We start from the raw sequence: 15,745 nt of genomic DNA on the forward strand, positions 1-15,745 counted from the left end.
TCTAATATATGTGTCCTTGGCACATGTGTGGTCCCCACTCCATGTTTTAATCCTATACGTGTGTTGGTCACCCACTTGACTACATAAAGCAACAAAATCACATTTATTCAATTTATGATTACAAACTGCCCTAATCCTTTCATTGTCATTTTTCACCATCTTAAACTCCCTCCCATTTATTACATTCCACTCAGTAAGGGCTTCCTTGAACTCAGCTAGGGACTTAAACTCCATGCCAACCTTGAACTTGAATTTTTTGTTAAGCTGTTCCATCCTAAACTTTTCATATCTTGGACATTTTTCCTCATGAGAATCATCAGGGTCAGAACTGGCCAATGAATCACTTTCATAATCACCATCTATTTCAACCCCATCATCAAACTTCTCATCTCCATTTCTTTGATCAGGGTCAGTAGTACTTGGACCTTCAATCATGAGATAATTAGAATCAGCTAAACCAAACCCATCCTCCATTCCTAAACCTCTTTCTTCTTCACTGTCATCAAACCTGTCTCCTCTAACATTAGAATCTTCATCACAACTATATCCACCAGCATCAACTTCCTCATCCTTAGAACCTTCACTTTCAACCACTTTTTCCTTCCCCTTACAACTGCTATTCTTAACAGGTTCAGATTCTTCTATACAATTAGGAACATTAACAACACCACCATCACTTTCAACAACATCATGCTCAATGAATACATCAAGCTTACATTTCTTCTTACTAGCATACTCCTTCATTACTACAACATCTTCATCTAACCTAACTAACTTGAAATCAACTTCTTCTTCAACCTTCCACCACATCCTATACCTTTTCCCATAATTATACTGTTTCTGTAAATCATTTGCATACCCTTCTAGTTCAAAATAACACCACTTATCAACATCTAAATCAAAAACTGATTCTTCACCACCTTTGTAACATATCAACCAGTCCCTAACAAATAACCCTCCATGATGAAAAGCTACGGTAATAGACATGCTACATGCAAAAAAAAAAAACAAAAATACACATTTTAACAACATTCATCACTATCGATTTGGTCCCCACAAAATGAGAAAATGGTAAACGACAAAAGCAGTACATAGATATAAACAACCACAATATAAAACCAAAAAGGGGCATAAATATTCTTACCTTTCAAGGACGTCAGACTCAAATGACTCCTAGCCCTCGATTAAGCTTCCAAAGGCGCAATCCCAGCCGTCAAACTCCACAACTTTCGCAGACAATATCAGAACCGTCGATCGGACCAAACGCGATGCAGGAGGATGAATGTTCAAGAGTATCGATGTTGTTGGACACAAGAAGGAGATCAATGAAGAAGAATGAACTCTACAAATCCTAGATCCAAGTTTCCCTCCCTTTCTACTTTTATAAAACCTTTTATTATTTATTTTAATGTTTTTAAAAAACGAAAATAAAATAAATATAATTAAAAAAATACATATATTCAATTAAAAAGAATTTAATTATTTTTATGCCACGTCAGCGCCACGTGGCATAAGTTGCACAGTCAACAACTGCCAAGTGGCGCAGAACCTTGCCAAATCACCAACGAAGTGGGGCCAGGGACTTTTTTAAAACGAAAAAAATATTTCAGGGATGTATTTAAATTTTTTTTTTTACAGGGACGAAAATCAAAATGCGGCCAAATTACAGGGACGGTTTGCATATTTAAGCCTTATTTTTATAATATTTTCAGATTTTATACATTTTATGAAGTGTTTTATTTTGTCTACTATGGATTATCACCTGTTCTTTTTTTTCACCGTTACCAATTAAGAAAAGGAAATATTGTTTCCTTAAACAATAAAGGGCGCGCGTACAAATAGGCATGAACCCAGGGACACTGAACCGTGCCAAGATGTTGGAACATTGTATCCAACATCTTACAGAGATGCCTAACCACATGTTGGAACATTGGTTCCAACTTACACGACAAAGATATTTGTTTTAGCAACAATGCAGCCAATATAAATACCGAACAAATATGTTTATACTATTGTAACATCTCACTCGTTAGTTTATCGAAGTCTCATCAGATGGATGCGTCAGAAGATAAATGTTTATGAAATTACTTATGACGCAAAGTATTGTCACGCAGTGTCAGTCAAACAGGTTCAGTTATCAGTATCGTTTTGTGCACGTTTAAGACGAGGGATGTAACACCCTACTTCTAATAAGCAGTAAACGCGCGAATATACAAATATATTCTAGAAATAGATGCTCCGTCATCAAAACAAACATTTATTATCAATTTTCATAACATAGCAGCAGAACATATACGTAAACCATATGAATAACATCTCCAAATCTCAGATACAGTCAATATCTCAACTTCGAAACTACATAATCAAAACAGAATCCAGCATGCAAGTACTACCCCAGATCAGAGCCCTAATCTAGACACTTGCACATAAAAAGAGGAACTCCGCTCCTCGGCAACATCAAGCATACAGTCTAAGCACCCTGCACTCCATCTACCCGTCCATACGGAAAGGTAGGTGGTAAACCACTGAGGGTTAGCATTATATCATCATAATCCATAGTAAAGTTAAGAAGAACATTGGGAATGAAAGATATATTCAAGAACGATGAATAATAAATCATACATGTACTCACAAGTATACATAACATTCATATCCTCCAAGATCATTCAATATCATCATTCCAAGTTCATATTAACAAGTGTATCATACACATATCACAATTTCAACCACGTCAATTAACAATTAACAAATTCAAACAACCCAAAAGTGTTTCAATTCACCAACAATGTATGCAATGTCTCTAGACTCATCTAGATGCATGTGGTACCAAGTTTCCTCCAAGGTCGTCACCTCCGATGCAACAAAAACATCGTAATCACCTCAATTGGATATAAAATCCACCACCATCAGTCATGAATGCATGAACATATGACTCAACTACAATGCATATGTTCACACAAACAAATCACCTCACCATCACCAACATTTAGTATATATGCATTAGACAACAATTCACCACAACTTGACATAAATACAATCAACAATATCATCTTCACATAGTTCACCATGAACAATCAATAATTCCTATAATTCGGGTAAGAAAGACAAATACACAAAAATATGACTTATAATATTTTCATCATTCAACATCCACTCACAAGTCTATAATTAGTCATAGGAATCCATTTACAAACGGGTTTATCAACCAAAGGAACTTTTAAACAAGTTTGCACAAGTTCGTCTCATATTTCACAACTTTGAAAAATATTGGAAGTTATGAACCAAACCAAATAACAAGCTCAATTGCCTATGCCATGTGTTCTCACAAGTCACATATGTGTGCAGTAGAGGTCACATAAGCATTTCATCGGCCGCATGTGAAAAATTCCCAAAAAAAAAAATCACGAAGTTCATCTCACTTTTGCCACTTTTCCAAAATTATAAGTTTCCACGACAAAACAAGTAATTAATCCATGGAACCAGTTGTAATCATCATTAAAAATCATACAAACATTATTCAAGTATAATCCCACTTGGTTTCCTTGAAAAGAATCAAGTTCTGGAAAGTCCGTGTTCTTGACCATTTTCAAGTTTCAAGCTCAATCTTTCAAAATCAATCCAATTCGATTCAATTTTTATTCCAGTAGGATTATACATGCAGACAGTGTTTATAGAGGTTGAAAGAAGTGTTAGAAAATGCTCGGATAGGTCCTAGGGTTCACAAATGAAAAGTCAAAAATTGTTGTACAGGACCCAGCATGCTTAAGCGTACAAGTGCACGCTTAAGCATCCAAGTGCACGCTTAAGCGACATATAGGCCAAACCGCAAGTGCACGGTCTATCGAAGTAATAGTAGTAAGAGAGAGTATCGTTCTGCTAGGGACTTGTTCAATTTAACTAACTTTAAAAGAATGATTAGAGGAGAAGGAAAGAGATTAAAAAGAGGAGGTTCAGCTGGTTGAAATTAAATTACAATAATAAAAAGAAGCCTTGGGATCATTGGTTCATCGTAATAACAAGTCCTTCACTAGCCAAGACTTTAACTTCTAATTTCATGTTTTACACCTTAATTTCTAAAGACCGGTTTCCCTTAGCCGCTCACCTTTCCGATCAAGTCCGGTGAGAGTTTACCCCTAGCAACCAAGCCTATTTCGCTTACTTGATGACTAGAAGAAGCTTATAGGATCGAAACTACATATGTCTCAAGAATTGCAAAGACTATTTCGCTGCCTTTGCAATTCTTGTCTAGATTCACTTGTTCCAATATCAAAGCTCCGCTTTTGCATTATGAATTGATATTTGAGATGATGGATTAACAATTATCAAACCCTCCACTTTCGTTTCCACAGTTTGATAATGGTTAATCCATGTTAAAACAATGAATCTAGATTAGAAATTACGGTTACATGAAATTAGGGTTAAAGCTTGGTTTGATTAGGATTATGTCATTAGACTTATCCAACAATCCCAAGACAAGAGAAGTCTACTCACTCATGTTCATCGTAAACATGGGGAAGAAGAGAGAAAGCATAAAATAAATTGCAAGAAAGTAAAGAAATAAAAAGGTGAACTTTATTAAGAAAACAATTGTCACTATTGATTCCAAGAATAAAGATGAATATTTGTGATGGAGAGCTACTCTATTTATAGCTTTACAATCGACTTAAAATCTAAGCAATTACAAGGGTATTCCGGTAAAACTGAAACAGAGTAGCTTGGGCCCGAAGAAAAAGCAGCAAAAGGCATTCCTGTGAGGTGGCACTGCCGTGCCACATGTTGGCAGGGCCGTGCCAAGCTTCTGACTTGGGGGCTCTATATTTTTGTTCCGAATCTTCGTATTTTTGCTCCAAATCAGCTCCAGACTCCTTTCTTTTGCTCCAAGACACCTTCCATCCAATATTCATTCATGAAATATAAAATATGCAATTGTAGTAAAAAAGATTCAAAAAGGAAATAATATTGCAATAAAATAAATTCAAAGCTAAATAAAACTAAACTAAATAATGCATAAAAATAGACTAAATAATGACTCATCAAACTCCCCCACACTTGAATCTTTGTTTGTCCTCAAGCAAAAGGCAATAGACATAGCAGCAACAAAAAGTTTTAACATGGCAATACAATTGAAAAACTCAAGTCTCTCTTTAGGCTTAATTTCAAAGTACACTAATCACAATCACAAGCATTCCCTGTGAACCTATTCAACCCAACAACAAGTCTCAAGTGAGTGTGTGTGTGTGCAGTCCAACCCTTTTCTTGCTCCTGTATAAGACAGATATTATGAGAAATAGGTTCTATCCTTAATGCTAAAGTTACCGAGAAAAGTCCTTTCTTCATTTCATATAAGAGAGATGAGAATTTAGTTAAACATTAGATTAAATTAACAATTTAAGCACAAGGGGCTGCAGATTGCTTAGGGGCTATCTATCCTCATAGGAAGTCTTTTTGGATGAGTTGTCCTTTCCCCCTAGATTCAAAATCACCCTAAGTAGTGCTGCAAAATTTTTATTCGTCTCCGCGTAGGAAGTCTTTTTGGATGTGTTGTCCTTTCCCCGCTTTGATGAATTTATTTTCCTCATTTGAGGGATTTGGAACTTAAGTTCAATTAGGGAGTCACCACCACATTTAGGAAGTTAGAGAGAGGGTGTCCTTTCCTCCACATGTTGGTGCCATTCTCCAGCCCCATTTTAGTTTAACACATTAAAAAAAAATATAAGAATAAAGCACATTATTTCTTTCCCACACAAACTTATACTACTTTTACTCTGAACACTTTTAAGGGTCTAAGTTAACATTAAAGATAGAACGTGCTCCTTAAAATACCTATTCATACATTTACTCAAGGATTGCAACTGAGTGCTTTTCTCATTGGAGAATTTTTCACAATAAAACAAGATGTGGGTATAGCAAGAACACAAGAAACACAAGAAATCACTTTCATGTACAAGAAACAACCTTTTTACGAAAGATAACAAAAAAATTTATGCCATGATTTCCATTAAAAACAAGCTACTTTATCATGCCTTTCGCTATAAAAACAAAACAAAAGAATAAAGTTCAAGGGAGTTTGGAAACACTACGACTCTAAACACTTTATTAGGCCCCCCCACACTTAGGGGAAGCATTGTCCTCAATGATTCAAAAGAAAAGAAAAATTAAAAGAGATAGCAGAAGAAGGAGTAGAAGAAGAAGAAGAAGAAGAAGAAGAAGAAGAGAAGAAGAAGAAGAAGAAGAAGAAGAAGAAGAAGAAGAAGAAGAAGAAGAAGAAGAAGAAGAAGAAGAAGAAGAAGAAGAAGAAGAAGAAGAAGAAGAAGAAGAAGAAGAAGAAGAAGAAGAAGAAGAAGAAGAAGAAGAAGAAGAAGAAGAAGAAGAAGAAGAAGAAGAAGAAGAAGAAGAAGAAGAAGAAGAAGAAGAAGAAGAAGAAGAAGAAGAAGGAGATAAGAGAGAAGGGAAGAGAGAAAGAGGAAATCTCACAATTTATTGAGGTCCAAAAGGAGGACCTTGGAGATGAAGGTGTTGCATCATCCGGCGAAGAATTTCATTGTTTTCATCATTGATGCGGTTGCGCCTTTGAACTTCATTTCTAAGCCCGGAGATTTCAACACCTTGCCTTTGTTGCTCGGTGCTCATCCTCGCAACCTCATTGTATATCTATGCCCATCTTTGATTTTCGTTTATCTCACCGGCTTCATGGTCATGGTGCTCTTCCTCATGGTGCAAGTTAGCACCTTCTCCTTCATCATGGTGCAAGTTAGCACCTTCTCCCTCATCATGATCTTGCTCCTTAAGAACCTGCACATTATCATCATACAACAAATTTTCTTCCACCTCGGTGGTAGTCCGAGATGGGTTAGGAAGTAAAAACAAGATAGGCACATTTAGCTTGAGTTGGTAATAGAGGGGTGGACGGTGTTTAATGAAATTCATAGCTATGAGGGTATCTATGTTGAGCTTATTGTTTCCCTCAATTGGTTTTATTCCCTCATCCTCACCCACTCCAAAACTCCTAGCTATGTAAGTGATGATGCTTCCTACCACTATCTCCCCTTTACCGGCCAGTCTAGTACTGACGAAGTCAAGGTACTCAAGCATGTAAAAACAAGTGTTTACGGGGTTGTTATAAAGCATTTCCCATAACATGAAGAGTTCATCGCTTCTAGTATTACCTAGCTCGGTTCTACCCCAAATACTGCAAGCCATTACCCTCTGAAGGTACCTAAGTACGGGGTTGTGAATGTTGCTAGAATTATTGGCTCTAGTGACGAATTTGTTAAGACCGGTGATACGTTTCCAAAAGTCAGCGGGTTGATAGTCAACCGGCTTTAGGCTAGGATCCCAAGAATCATGGATATACCCCTCGTTTGCAAATCCTAAGGCATCACAAAAGTGTTGTAGAGACATATCATAATCAATATTCAATAGCCAAAAAGAAACTCTATGGTTGGGGTTATCAAAATTCAACTTATCTTTAGTAAAAACAATTGAGCTTGAAAATTCATAAGTGAAATTCTCATAACCCCGCATAGGTTTCAACATATCAGTCCAACCTAGCTTTCCTATCAACCTAGAAACATCATCTAAAAGCTCTAGCACATCCAAAGTATAAGAATCAGGATATCGAGAAGGATGCAAGGGTTTTGAGATTAGAATTTTATACCTGTCCCTTTACTTGTCTTAGAACTGGATTCCATGATTCTTGACTTGTGCTTGCCTCTTTGGAGGGGGTCCTCCAGAAGATCATGCTGGTTCCTTGCCACTTCTTCTTGAAGCCATTGACCATAGGTTGACTTTTGTGTGGATTGGTTGAAGGTTAGGGTTTTGGAAGATTTATGGTGGAAAGGATTGGTTTAGGTTTATGAGTTTATTTGTGGAGTTTGGTTAAGAATTTGTGGTTTTTGGGTTAGGTTTTGAGTGAATAGGGTTTTGGTGAATTATGGGTTTGGTTGGATGAAAGTTGTTTTTGATTGGTGGTTTGTGTTTTGAATGAAGTTTGGGATTGATTTGTGGAAGAATTGGATTAATTTGGTGGAGTTTTGATGGAGATATGAAGGTTTGAGGTTTAATGGTTATGGAGGTTTTAGAGAGAGGTTTGAAGGTAGAGAGATGTTTGTGTGTGAGAATGAATGAAGAAGAAGAGAAAATTTATGGTTATAGGCATGTAGAGGTCAGGCACGGCCGTGCCAACCTTGCACAGGCCGTGCGAACATTCTGACTTTGGGTGGCCTTTTGTGTTGTGAAAATCTAGCACGGCCATGCCAACCTTAGCACGGGCCGTGCCAACCTTCTGGTCCAGGGGGCTTCAAAATTTTTCATTTTCTTGAATCATACTTGGACAATCACCTACAAAACAACTTAAAACAATGAAAAACAAACAAAACAAAAGCAATTAAATGCGTGGGTTGCCTCCCACGAAGCACTCTTTTAGAGTCATTAGCTTGACGGTTAGAAAAAGTCCTTAGAATGGATCAAAGAGATCATGTTGTGTAGATGACGCTATGAAACGTTCTTTCACATCATGATCTTTAAGCATGCAACAAGAGTAAAGAGCAGGACCTTTCATAACATTTTCCAACTCAAAGCCTACCATTTTATCACTCACTTGAAAGACAATCCTACCATTTTTAACATCAACAAGAGCTCCCGCAGTGGCGAGGAAAGGTCTACCTAGGATTATGGGCACGTCATCGTCCTCTTCAATGTCAATGACCACAAAATCAGTTGGGATGTAAATCCCTTCTATCTTAACAGGTATGTCCTCAACAAATCCTACTAGTTTCATGGTAGAACGATCAGCTAACTTCAATTCTAACTTGGTAGGTTTCAACTCTCCTATCCCCATCCTTTTAAAGAGGGACAAAGGCAGCAAACTAACACTAGCTCCTAAGTCACACAAGGCTTTGTTTATGGTTTCATTCCCAATTTCACAAGGTATGGCAAAGCTACCTGGATCTCTAAGCTTAGGGGGTGTCTTCTGAATGATTGCACTAGTGTCCTTAGCCAAGGCTATTGTCTCATTATGCTCTATAGTCTCTTTCTTTGAAAAAAATTTCTTTAAGAACTTAGCATATAGAGGCATCTGAGACAAAGCTTCTGCAAAGGGAAGTTTAATGCAAATCTTCCTAAGTATATTAACAAATTTTTTAAATTTACCCTCCAAGTTAAGCTTAGCAAGGTTTAAATTCTCATCAAGTGGTTTCACAGTTTCATCACCTAAAAGCTTGACACTTTCTTTCCCAATGTTTTTAACCTTAGCAATAGTTTCACCTAACTTACTACCCCCGAAAGAAATAGCATTGACATGGGCTTTAGGGTTGGCTTCGGTTTGACCAGGAAAGACTCCCAGTGTTTGAGAAAGGGTGGTCACTTGTTGGGCCACTTGGGAGATTTGGGTTTCAAGCATCTTAGAGTGAGTAGCAATAGAATCAACTTTGGTAGTGAGTTTGGAAAGAGAATCGTTTAGAAATCCGGTTTGGTTTTTAAGTTCTTGAAGTTGTTTATTTTGGTTGGTAATAGAATTTCTGAGCGACTCTCTGGTTGATTGCATAGCCAGGTGGTGCTACTTGTCCATAGGGATTTTGATTTTTATAAAAGTTTTGATTTTGTGTCATCCCTTGGTTGTATTGAGCGTAGTTTATTTGCTCAATGCCATTAATAGCACTACCTAGTTGGCAATCAACACCAACATGACCAGTTATACCACAGATTTCACAAGAAGGAGATGCAGAAGTAGAATTGATGGCACTAACATTTAGTTTTTCAAATTTTTGGGTTAGTGCATCAAGCTTAGAAGCAAGGTGATCATAGTTAGAGACTTCGTACATACCTGCCTCCTTTTTGGAGGATGAAGAACTAGTGATGGCTCTCTCGTCGGTCCATTTGTAATGATTTTGAGCCATGTCTTCAATCAAGGCATATGCCTCCGTGTAGTTCTTGTTCATTAGAGCTCTACCTGCAGCTTCATCAACAGACATCTTAGTAGTATAAGACAAGCCATTATAAAAGGTGTGGACTATGAGCCACTTCTCTAAACCATGGTGGGGAAAAAGTCTAAGCAATTCCTTGTAACGCTCCCACGCATCATAGAGAGATTCCCTATCTTTTTGATTGAACCGTGTGATTTGGTCCCTTAGTTTAGCAGTTTTAGAGGGGGGAAAGAATCGGGCAAGGAATGCTTGCCTCATTTGATCCCATGAAGTAATGGAACCGACTTCAAGGGAATGGAACCAAGCGCTAGCTCTATCCCTTAAGGAAAAGGGAAAGAGATGAAGTCTTACGGCCTCTTGGTTCTCCTTTAGGGTTCCACTAATTCGTAGGAAAACAGAGATGTGAAGATTGGGATCCTCGGTGGGGGATCCCGAAAACTGGTTTTGCTGCACCAAGTTAAGTAGGGCAGGCTTAATTTCAAAGTTGTCATCCTCAACCGTTGGGTACACAATAACAGCTTGTGGCTCAGCCGTAGACGGCGATGCATACTCTTTGAGAGTGCGATCAGCCATGACGGTGTTATTTTGTGTGTCTCTCTTTCTTCTATGCAAATACCTTTCGATCTCGGGAATTAATACCACTCGATTTCTGGTTTTTTGCATAAAAAATTGAGAACCCAATAAGTTAACGATAACAAAGAGAAAAAGTTAATTAAATTAGTTAACTCCCCGGCAAAGGCGCCAAAAACTTGATAGGCCAAACCACAATTACACGGTCTATCGAAGTAATAGTAGTAAGAGAGGGTATCGTTCCGCTAGGGAGTTGTTCAATTTAACTAACTTTAAAAGAATGATTAGAGGAGAAGAAAAGAGATTAAAACGAGGAGGTTCAGCTGGTTGAAATTAAATAACAATAATAAAAAGAAGCCTTGGGATCATTGGCTCGTCGTAATAACAAGTCCTTCACTAGCCAAGACTTTAACTTCTAATTTCATGTTTTACACCTTAATTTCTAAAGACCGGATTCCCTTAGCCCCTCACCTTTCCGATCAAGTCTGGTGAGAGTTTACCCCTAGCAACCAAGCCTATTTCACTGACTTGATTACTAGAAGAAACTTATAGGATCGAAACTACATATGTCTCAAGAATTACAAAGACTATTTCGCTGCCTTTGCAATTCTTGTCTAGATTCATTTGTTCCAATATCAAAGCGCCGCTTTCGTATTATGAATTGATATTTGAGATGATGGATTAACAATTATCAAACCCTCCACTTTTGTTTCAACAGTTTGATAATGGTTAATCCATGTTAAAACGGTGAATCTAGATTAGAAATTACGGTTACATGAAATTAGGGTTAAAGCTTGGTTTGATTAGGATTATGTCATTAGACTTATCCAACAATCCCAAGACAAGAGAAGTCTACTCACTCATGTTCATCGTAGACATGGGGAAGAAGAGAGAAAGCATAAAATAAATTTCAAGAAAGTAAAGAAATAAAAAGGTGAACTTTATTAAGAAAACAATTGTCACTATTGATTCCAAGAATAAAGATGAATATTTGTGATGGAGAGCTACTCTATTTATAGCTTTACAATCGACTTAAAATCTTAGCAATTACAAGGGTATTCCGGTAAAACTGAAACAGAGTAGCTTGGGCCCGAAGAAAAAGCAGCAAAAGGCATTCCTGTGAGGTGGCATGGCCGTGCCACATGTTGCCACGGGCCGTGCCAAGCTTCTGACTTGGGGGCTCTATATTTTTGTTCCGAATCTTCGTATTTTTGCTCCAAATCAGCTCCAGACTCCTTTCTTTTGCTCCAAGACACCTTCCATCCAATATTCATTCCTGAAATATAAAATAAGCAATTGTAGTAAAAAAAGATTCAAAAAGGAAATAATATTGCAATAAAATAAATTCAAATCTAAATAAAACTAAACTAAATAATGCATAAAAATAGACTAAATATTGACTCATCAGCGACCAAAATCTCGAAACTCAGGGTTCTGCACGCTTACAGAACGCTCACCGCACGCTTAAGCGTGCAAGCACCCAGAATTCTGGGTTCCCCTTTTGAATGCTTGCTTAAGCGTACAACTTCACGCTTAAGCGTACCTTCATCTGGGCAACCCAGAACCTCTCTGGTTTTTGATCATTTTCACCCCCAAAACCCCATTTTCAAATCCCCAATTCACCAAACCGAGTTCTAGAAAGTGTTTATGGGTCCTAATAGTTATAATGCATCTAAACAAACATGAATCATGCATTAGAAACAACAAAATAGCTCATTTTACCAAAATCATAGAAGTTTCTCAAAACACCAACACAACCACAAATCTCCTCACAATTCCATAAACAACGATTCCAGTTACACCAATTCGATTCCAACAGCTCAACTATCATCAACAACAACTAATGAACACAAATTCATGCACAATTCAACACTACAACTTCATTTCTCCTCAAATTTTCTCAAGAACACAATATACCAATATTTATGCATTTCAACATGTTAATTCACATACAATCATACAATTATCATATAGATCATGATCTCAAACATAACAACAACAATCATGCACGAATTTACAACAATTAGATTCAATTCATCAATTTCACAAAATGGGTAAAAAGGAAAAGTTATGAAATTATGAGTGAAGTATAACCCTCTTACCTCTAACACCAAGAATCTCTAACCCAAACTTCAATTTAGCTCCTAAAGATGAAATCCTCTTCTACTGCAATACCACTACCAGAAATAACATGGCCAAGAAAACTTACCTCTTTCAACCAAAATTCACACTTTGACAATTTAGCATATAACTTCTTCTCGGTTTTTGAGTGAGTTGGGGAGGCCTGTTATGCTTTAGGATAACTCTTTCAGCACTTGCAAAACAATCTTCAGATGCTCATCATGTTCTTCTTCAGTCTTGGAGTATATCAAAATATTGTCAATGAATACCACCACAAAACGATCCAAAAATGCATGAAAAATGCGGTTCATATACTCCATAAACACACCAGGTGCATTCGTAACACCGAAAGACATCACTTTATACTCATAATGTCCATAGCGGGTTCTAAAAGTTGTCTTCTGCATATCTTCGTCTTTCACTTTAATCTGGTGATAACCCGATCTCAAGTCAATCTTGCTAAACACACGTGCACCCACTAACTGATCCATCAAGTCGTCAATTCTTGGAAGTGGATACCTATTCTTTATAGTTACTTTATTCAGCTGTCGATAATCAATGCACAACCTCATACTACCATCATTCTTCTTGACCAGCAGCACCGGCGCTCCCCAAGGTGAAACACTCGGCCGTATAAACTTCTTATCAAGTAAATCATCCAACTGTTTCTTCAGCTCAGCCAACTCAGAAGCTGACATACGGTAAGGAGTCATAGACACAGGCTTCGTACCTGGAATAAGATCAATCAAAAATTTCACTTCTTTTTCTGGATGCACATCAGGAATCTCATCAGGAAAGACTTCTGAAAAGTTGCACACAACCTGTAACTTATCAATCATTGCTTGATTCTCAGCAGATAAGGACGCCATCAATGAAAACATCAAAATTCCATCACGTTCTAACTGCTTGAGCTGCTTAGTAGACAAGAACTCTGCTCCACTTTCTTCTTCAGTAGAAGAGAAATACACCGACTTACTAAAACAATTAATATGGACACAGTTGTACTCTAACCAGTTCATACCAAGGATTACATCCATTCCACTCAAAGGAAGACAAACCAAATCAATTTCAAAATCTCGACCAAACATAGACAAAGGACATCTTAAACACACAAGAGAAGTAGTCACCGAACCCTTAGCTGGAGTTTCGACAACCATTTCCCCATTCATATTAGACATAACAAGACCCAACTTTGTAACACAATCAATAGCAATAAAACAATGCGTAGCACCAGTATCAATAATAGCAACTAAAGGTGTACTATCAAAATAACAAGTACCTCTAATCAAACGATCCTCATTCTCTGTCTAAGTACCAGTCAAAGCAAAAACTCTCCCAGTAGTCTGAGCCTTCTTAGGCTTCTTGCATTGCGAACCAATATGACCTTCTTCATTGCAGTTAAAACATACAACATCCTCATGTTTACACTCTGCAAGCGCATGCCCTTTCTTGCTTCAACGGAAACACTGTTTCACATCTCTAGTACAAGCATTACTTTTATGGCCTTTCTCGCCACAAGTGAAGCAAACAATCTCAGTAGCAACATCATTCTTTCTCGGCCTGCTCTCATCATTAACTCTTTGTTTTCCTTTATCAGTAGGAGCACTGTAAGGCTTCGGATGACTCTGCTGACCTTTACCTCTCTTCTCATTCACAATCTTGTAATGAGCTTTCGTATCTTCCTCATAGATTCTGCAGCTGCTCACTAGTTAAGAAAAGTTACGGATCTTTTGGTAACCAATGGCCCGCTTGATGTCAGCATGCAAACCATTCTCAAACTTGATACACTTGGAAAACTTAGCATTCTCAGCAGTGTAGTGCGGATAAAACTTAGCCAGCTCCACAAACTTTGCAGCATACTCAGTCACAGTCATTATATCTTGCTTCAGCTCAAGAAACTCAATCTCTTTCCTTCCACGAACATCCTCCGAAAAGTATCTGTTTAGGAACTCTCACCTAAATACAGCCCATGCAACAACCGCACCATCTTGCTCTAAGGTAGGTAGAAGACTCACCCACCAGTCATCAGCTTCCGTAGCCAGCATGTGCGTACCAAAACGTACCTTCTGGTCTTCCGTACATTGCATAACACGAAAGACTCTCTCCATCTCTTTGAGCCACGTCTGGGCTCCATCTGGATCGTACCTTCCTTTGAAGGTAAGGGAATGATTCCTTAGGAAAGTCTCCAACATTCTTACTTCAGCATTAGCACCAACACCCGCATTAGGATGTTGTCCCACAGCTTGAGCTACAGCTTCCAACGCAGCAGCAATAGCATCATCATTTCTTCCAGCCATCTTAGTTCTCTACACAACACACAACAATCAGAACAACATAATAATGGTATTCCAACTGTTAGACGACACTACTCGACTCATCTACTTGGCCGGACGGACTGACTTGCTCTGATACCAATTGTAATACCCCGTTTTCCAAACATAAAAATTTCATAAATTAAATCAGAGTTTCTCAACGTAAACGAAATGTCACATTTCTTTTCATAAATCATAGACGAAATAAATAAATATTAATCCTTCAAAAATCCAACAAACGTAATATTTAAAACTTCGCAGCGGAAATTATTCAAAGTCTTAAAACAATCTTTGGCTCAAAGGGCCTCAACATAAAATCTCATAATATCTTAGTTCAATAATAATTCTTGAAAACTTCAAAATAATACATAAGGAACAGAAGGCAATAACAAAATTCCAATCCCATTACGTATCAGAGCACCTAAGACACACATTTGTGAGAGAGTCCACTCACGACCGCGACTAATCTTGGTTACCTGCAAGTTACCCATACGAAGGGCAACATTTTCAAGCAGAAGGGGTGAGATTTCACAAACAACAATATTAAGCATATAATTCATCAATTGCATTTAACAACATAAACATCATCAACATATCATATTAATAATCATGTAGAATCATAGCATCATCATAAACAACTTCATAATCAATCTTCAATATCAACTTCTTAATCAACTTAATCAACTTGACGACTTTGACTTGACTATGCAACTTCAACTTGACTATGTGACTCCATCTTCTTAAAAACATCTTGATAATGCAAATGCATGTGGTACCAATCCAGGGCATCAAGCCCTCAACATATTTGAGCGTAAAAAG

General features: G+C 37.6%; 1 non-coding gene and 1 pseudogene across 1 annotated transcript; one reads left to right on the top strand and one right to left on the bottom strand.

Annotated features, from left to right (window-relative positions):
• Nucleotides 1–67: 67 nt before the first annotated feature.
• On the bottom strand, nucleotides 68–14,911 carry LOC146928980 (uncharacterized; annotated as a pseudogene).
• Nucleotides 10,027–10,133, top strand: LOC146928981 (small nucleolar RNA R71). The gene has a single exon (XR_015009119.1). It is a non-coding gene; the product is annotated as a small nucleolar RNA R71 (small nucleolar RNA).
• Nucleotides 14,912–15,745: the final 834 nt, after the last annotated feature.

The sequence above is a fragment of the Medicago sativa genome, chromosome 4, assembly GCF_051527215.1.
Source record: "Medicago sativa cultivar Bolivia chromosome 4, Bolivia_mono, whole genome shotgun sequence".
NCBI classification, from domain to species: Eukaryota; Viridiplantae; Streptophyta; class Magnoliopsida; order Fabales; family Fabaceae; genus Medicago; species Medicago sativa.